Consider the following 7,397-nt stretch of genomic DNA (forward strand, 5'->3'; position numbering starts at 1 on the left):
TCAAATGTAGACAAAAGAAACATTCAATGCTACAATTGTCACAAGTATGGACACTATAGCAATGAATGTTGGGGGCGACAACAAGAAAAGGTTAGCGAGGAGGCCAACCTTGCCGAAACAGATCATGCAAATGGAGAGTCGTTGATGCTGATGGCACACAATTCAACTCCCCAGGACCAAAGCATTTGGTACCTTGATTCTGGAGCCAGCAACCATATGACTGGTAGAAAGAACCTATTCTTTGAACTTGATGAGAAAGTTCAGGGGGAGATCTCTTTCGGAGATAATTCTAAAATTGCAGTCCAAGGGAGAGGAGACGTTTTGATCAAACAGAAGTCTGGAGATCATGCTTACATCTCCAACGTCTACTATGTGCCAGCCATGAAGACTAATATACTTAGTCTCGGACAGCTCGTGGAGAGAGGCTATCGAATTAGCCTCAGTGATAAGCAAATGGTGATAATAGATGCTCGAGGAAAACTTGTTACTCGAGTTCAAATGGCAAAGAATTGAATGTTTCCGCTTGCCATCCAACATGATACGCTAAGGTGTTTGAGCGCTATCATCAAAGACAAAGACTGGCTATGGCATCTAAGGTATGGGCATCTAAACTTTGAAAGTTTGAAACAATTGGGAAGTAAGAAGATGGTGAAGGGCTTACCCAATATCCATCATCCAAATGTGATATGTGAAAGCTGTATTTTAAGCAAGCAACACAGAAACAGCTTTGGAAAGCAAGCCGACTAGAGATCAACCATGCCGCTCCAACTAATACACACAGATGTGTGTGGTCCATTAAGACCATTTTCGAATGGACAGAATCGATACTTCCTCACCTTCATCGACGACTACAGTAGGAAGACCTGGGTCTACTTCTTGAAAAGGAAGTCAGAGGTGTTTGACAAGTTCAAAGAGTTCAAAACTCTTGTGGAGAAACAGAGTGGCTTCCGCATCAAGTCACTCCGGTCAGATCAAGGAGGAGAGTACAAAGACGAAGCTTTCCTGAAATTCCTTAGACAACAAGGAATTCAGAAACAGTTCACACCATCATACACTCCCCAGTTGAATGGTGTAGCCGAAAGGAAGAACCGCACAATCCTTAACATGGCTAGAAGCATGTTAAAGGATAAGAATGTGCCCAAGAGTTTTTGGGCAGAAGCAGTGTTATGTGCAGTCTATCTGCTAAATAGGTGTCCGACGAAGAGTCTTGATACAAAGACACCATATGAAGCCTGGAGTACTCACAAGCCCACTGTGAGTCATCTTAGGGTGTTTGGCTCCATAGCCTACGCCAAGATCCCAGAAGCAAGAAGGACAAAGCTGGATGATAAAGGAGAGAAGTGTATCCTTGTAGGATACGGCGATAGCACCATGGGATATCGACTCTACAATCCCATCAACAAGAAAGTCTTTCATAGCCGGGATGTCATCTTTGAAGAAAATGAATCCTGGAAATGGGACCAGGTTGAATGTTCCAAAGATGCGGAATTGACACTTGAAGTAGAAGAACCTACACAGACAAGAGAAATGGCTATCGAGCCACAAATTCCTGAGTTACAGACACCTCCACATGGTTCACCACAGACAAATGAAGCTCCATCACCAATAGAGCGTGAAATCTCAGACATGAGACCTAGAGGAGCTCGAAATCTAGCCGATCTGTATGAAAATACAGAGCCAATGGAAGAATATATTGCTCTAAACTGCCTGTTGCTAACTAGCGACCCAATTAGCTTTGAGAAAGCTAACGAAGAAAACAAATGGAGAAAAATGATGGATAAGAAGATTCAATCCATCAAGAAGAACAAGACTTGGGAGTTGACAAATCTCCCGAAGAGCCACAAAACTATTGGTATAAAATGGGTCTACAAGACCAAGAAGAACACTCAAAGAGAAGTCCAGATATACAAAGCAAAACATGTCGCCAAGGGTTACAGGAAGAAAGAAATGAAATTGATATCTTGCAGAACGTATGATCGGGTGACTAATATTTTCACAAAACCACTCAGACATGATATTTTTTGTAAGACTGAAGACAATGCTCGGAATAACAAAGTTAGGAGAGTCAAGTTTAAGGGGGGATGTTGAAGATTAAACTTGAAGACCGGCAGCCCACCGTTGTGGACATTGGAGATTTGCAGGCAACCTACTCCACCTACCAGCCCACCTCTATTGAAGATTTGCACCCACCATTGTTGATTATTTGATTTCTATAATTACTATAAATAGCTGAGTTGTGTGTGAGCAATGTGGTGTGTTGAGAGTTGAAAGCCAGTGAGTGAGCGAGAGATTTTGTTGTTTGAATTCCTCTGTATTATTTTTCATATTGAAATATACTTGTTTGGTATTTATCCTCACTGAGTTTCAGTCACATCCAGTGACTGAGTGTTCCTCTCCACCCATCAGACTTGGCTGTGATTAATGAGCATAGGGATTGGATCTTATGTATTCTTGTGGGTGTAGTTCTTAGTTGTACCACATGGAAAAGTGAACTGGAAGATCGACCCACCACCTAAGAATTTAAGGATTTTTTTTTATATAAGTTTTGTTTTTGGTGCGGTAGGTATGAATGAAGCATTGTTTAGTGGGGGATTTTCTGCGACAATCAGAGGTTGTGTCGAGGTTTGCCCATGTAACGGGGTGAATCCCGGGGAATAGGCAGGGTCTGAATCCTCCTCAATATTTTGTGGTTGCACTGTCTTGCCCTTGTTCATCATTAGGTCCAAAATTTTATTCATTTTGTTATTCAGCTCCTCTTGCCACTGTTCCATTTCCAAGACTCTGCTTTCCAGTTGTTCTGCTATGGTCTTTGCTCTACTTTTGGTGTTGTAGTGGTGAGTAGTGGTGGGCTTAATGTTGGAATTTGCATTTTAATTTTGTCTGACAGGAAGTCGAAAAGTGATTACTGGCCCATTGGAGAAGCACATGCATGCATGTATGCATGTAATGTAACCTAAACAATCATTCAGCCAAGGTTCCGGGAAAAACCTTAATGATCTCATGAATGATACATTTTCCCCTATGTAGGGTACTCTAAGAGATAAAATTTGACTTTTAAATAAATTAGACTTTTCTCGAAACATTGGCAAAGTGATATGGATGTCTGCCTTGATGCAGGATGTACAGAGCATATAGATAATAGTCATGGATTACAACATGTGGAGCAGGATATGGCTTCTGTCCCCACCCAAGGGAGGGTATACATAGGGTTATCTAAGGCTTTACCCTAGGCGAGAGATTATGGACAATCATGTGTGGTTGGACTCCAATCCCTATTGACAACAGGTTCCTAGATTGAAACTTTATTCTCCCTCACAGAGGTCTGAATAAAGCTCGCACTGAGCAGAGTGGTTCTCGGGTCTCCATAGGCCATGCCATATGAAAACTGACACTATTATACTCCTTTCTAATCCTAACAAGGGAAAATCCAGGGTATATAGCTATGAAAGTGTGTGAAATCATATTCATCGCTGTGCTTATTTGAACACAATATTCACTAAACATGCAGAACTAATCATATGCTTATCCAAGTACAAAAACAAGCAAAGCATTTACAAACAATCTTATACACAATTATTCACATATATGCAATCAAGTTATCAATTTGTACAAAAATGAAAGAGAGTTATCAAGAAGGCTTGTTTAGATTTGAGATCGGGATAATTCTCAATTAGTCGCTGGCTCGACTCTCAAGCGTCCCCAGTGGAGTTGCCAAGTTGTTGCGACGTCGCGAACTCGGCTAGAGAACCACTCTGGAAAAAATGGCACGGCTGCGAACTGGGAAAAAAGGAATATGTATTTTGAAAAAGATATTTTCATGGAAAATAATGTGTGATAGAGTTGCCACTAACCTTTTGAAGTACGGTTAGAACACTTGATTGCTACCTCGTCAGGAGGTAGAATTGGTCTGTGTAACCAGAGTTGGGTTCGAGAGTACGATTACGCGAGGGGAAGGTATTAGCACCCCCTATGGGCCCATTCTTACGAACGGTACCAGATTAATAAAAAAATTATCCCAAAATAAATCCAATAAGCCTTTGAAAATTATTCCCTTCCAAAAATCAAAGAATGAAAATACTATATAAGTATTCCCTCAGAACTAGGGCAATCCAAAACTCCGAAGAGTCCATGCCCTTTGTTGCAATCATCGGGAAGAAAATCAAGAAAATAAGATAGAAAATACACTCCCAGGGGTTTTGAAATCTATAGGTTTTTCTAAGTAGGAAAATACAATTCCGGGAGGTTTTTTGAATTTGTTCGGGATGAAAATAATTTTCTAGGTCTAAAAATATTTTTGTGATTTTTCTAAAGTGTGAACATTTTTTTGTGATTTTCCCAAACTTCAAAATAACACAAATAAAATCAATGGAAATCAAAGTATTAAAATATTTTTTGAGTTTTCTAAGAATTTTGTTTTGTTTTGTTTTTTTTTTTGGTGAATTTTGTAGATATCTAGATAGCAATAAACAAGTGAAATTGAGAAAATTGACGTGAACTGCTTTGGGGGAGGAGCTGATTGAGCACTGATCGGTCCGGGGGGAAAACCAGTTTAAGGTCTTGGTCGAGACTATTGATTTTTCAAGATTTTTCAACATTCTTCCAAAGTAACTAAATAACAAAAAAGAAATTAAAGCAAAATCCGTAAAAATTAAAAAAACAGTTGAAAAATAAAATGGAAGACTAAACCGGTTTCATACCGGTTTAGAAGACCCAACTAGTTTGGGAAAGAACCAATCCACGGAGGGTCGACCCGTTTTAGGCACGGTCAAGGCCATATCATCCCGTGGCGCCCATGGGACACAAGTGTGAATGCGCATTTCAGTGTGTGTATGAGTGTGTGTTTTGATATGTATTGTGAACGTGTATGAGTGTGTTGCGCATGCATGTAGGTTGTGCACGTCCGTAAGGGTCTGTGCATGTGCATGGGTGGGTAGGTTGGCGTCTGTTGTACGCGCGCGTTGAGTTATGTGTGAATTGGTGGGGTGTGAGTTGGTGTGTGTGCAGGTTGTGCAGTGTTGGTGCATATTTGTGTGTGTGTGTGTGCGTGTGTGTGAAGGTGTGTGTTTTATTATGTATAGGGAGTGAAACCAGTGTGTGAGCCTGTGTATATTTGAGTGTGTGAAATAGTATGTGTGTGTGTCTGCGTGTACTTTAGTGTGTGAAACGGTATGTGTTCTCTGTGTTTGTGGTTTGGTGTGGTCTGGCTGTGTGTGTGTTCTACTGTGTGTAGTGCAGGCCGTGAGGTGAGTGTTGTGTGTGTGCATGAGAGTGTGTTAAGTGTGTGAAAGTGTGTGTAACAGCAGGTGTGAGCTTTTGGGTGTGTAACAGTAGGTGTGTGGGTTAGTGCATGAAACGGTGGGTGTGAAGGTGTGTGTTAGGGTGCGTGGAACAGTGAGTGTAGCGGGTGTATGCAGGATTTGTACACATGCGTCAAACTAACTAAAGATCAACGCACGCGATTTGTAGCACCCAAGCGCCACAAAACTGAGGAAATCACCACCGAGAGAATGCTGTTTGAACAGAGCCCCAACACTTCCCGAGTTCTAGAACTTGTGCCTAAGATGCACAGCTTCCAACCAGGCTTCCGAGAAGTTTGTCTCTACAAAGAGAAACTGAAAAGAGAGAAGAAGGGGATGGGGGGAAGTGAAAAGAAAACGAGATGTTCTGGTGTTTTTTTTTCCCTTCACTGGTTTTGTAGTACGTTTGGTTGTAGTTGTGGGAGCAGGGAGGCCCTACCTTAGGAATTGAGGCTCCCACCCCCCCCCCCGAGGGACTCACAAAATTTGGGAGTCCCACAATTTTTTTTTAATATATAATATAGTTTTGAGCCCCAAATATTTTTTTAATGCAAATAATTAAATTATTTATATGCTCTATTACTTAATTGACTTCCCAACCTAACAAATAAATGAAATTATATTTTAAAATATAAAATAAAACCAATTTAATTTCTTTTTTTTTTTTTCAAGGCTTATACTCCCAACTAATAATTTTATCATATTTCAAATTTTCTATTACTATCATTCTCTCTCTTAGTCTCTCTAAAATTATGTTTTAATCTCTCAACTCTCTCACTTCATCTATTGGTCTCTTCTATGATTTTGCTCCGACTATTGTCTCCTCATCTTGGGCCTCTGATTCTCTTAATTTTCATCCAACTCTTCTAATTTTAATTTCAATGTTTGTATATTATTTTTATTTTTTCACTCTAAATTTTTTTTTTCTATTTTCTCAGATTTGGAAGTTGAGGGTTAGAGAGTTGGTATCTGGCAAGAAACCAATATCTCGTAAAGTCTTGCTCGTTGATCGCTTGTAATAATAATAATAATAGGTTAACTGTCTTCAACTACTATTTTATAGGATTTTATTAAATTTATTTTTATTTGTTTACATAATTTGTCAATTTATAGTTAGTGTTAATTTTTAAATTTAATTATTTCAACAAGAAAATATGAATCCGGATATGAAAAATGAAGAAAAAAAAAAATAGAAAAATTATTGTCATCTCAAAAGGGAGCTCTTGATAAATTTATTTTTAATTCTAAGTAAAATATAAATGAGAAAGATGAAAATCCTCCAAGAAATGTGCAATCATTCAGAGCTGGAATTGATATGATAATAATAATAATAATAATAATAATAATAATAATAAAATAATAATAATATAGTATAAAGCTAACATTGATATACAGGAAATTGTTCACTATGATATTTCTTTTGGAAAGACATTTTAAACAATATATAGAAGAAAAAAAAATAAAAATGATGATAATATTATGATCCAAAAAATGGGAAAAATAAATACCAAATTACGACATTTACTCGTCGAAAAAGGTCCTAATAGGGATAATGATTTTAATTTTCCAAAAGATGAAAAATTCAAAAGACATTTCAAATATATATATTATATAAAAAATTATTCCAAATGAAGAGAAAACATGATAAAAATGCTTATAATTCTAAAGATTTAGATAGAGTATTTGGTTTTGTTATATGTTAAGTGGTCAAAAATAAAAATAAACCACAACTAGCAATGAAATGTGTAAAGATTGAAAAAAATCTGAGTACTAAGCTCAAAAGTCACGAAATTAGTGAAGAACTATTTTTTAATATGAGTAAAATGGGCTGATGTAGAGGTAAAATTGTTAAAAAAAGACAAAATTGATAAAAATATAGAAGAACAAATTAATAAAGAAAAAGAACACTAGAAAAAAGTATTATTGAGAATTATTTCTATTGTGAAAACTCTTGCTAAAAATAATTTGACATTTCGTGGGAAAAATGAACGAATTTATCAAGAGAATAATGAAATTTTTTTAAGTTTAATTGAAATGATAGCAAAATTTGATCCAATAATGAAAGAACATATTCTGTAGTGACCCGAAGAATTATAGCAT

The sequence above is a fragment of the Malania oleifera genome, chromosome 3, assembly GCF_029873635.1.
Source record: "Malania oleifera isolate guangnan ecotype guangnan chromosome 3, ASM2987363v1, whole genome shotgun sequence".
Lineage (NCBI taxonomy): Eukaryota > Viridiplantae > Streptophyta > Magnoliopsida > Santalales > Ximeniaceae > Malania > Malania oleifera.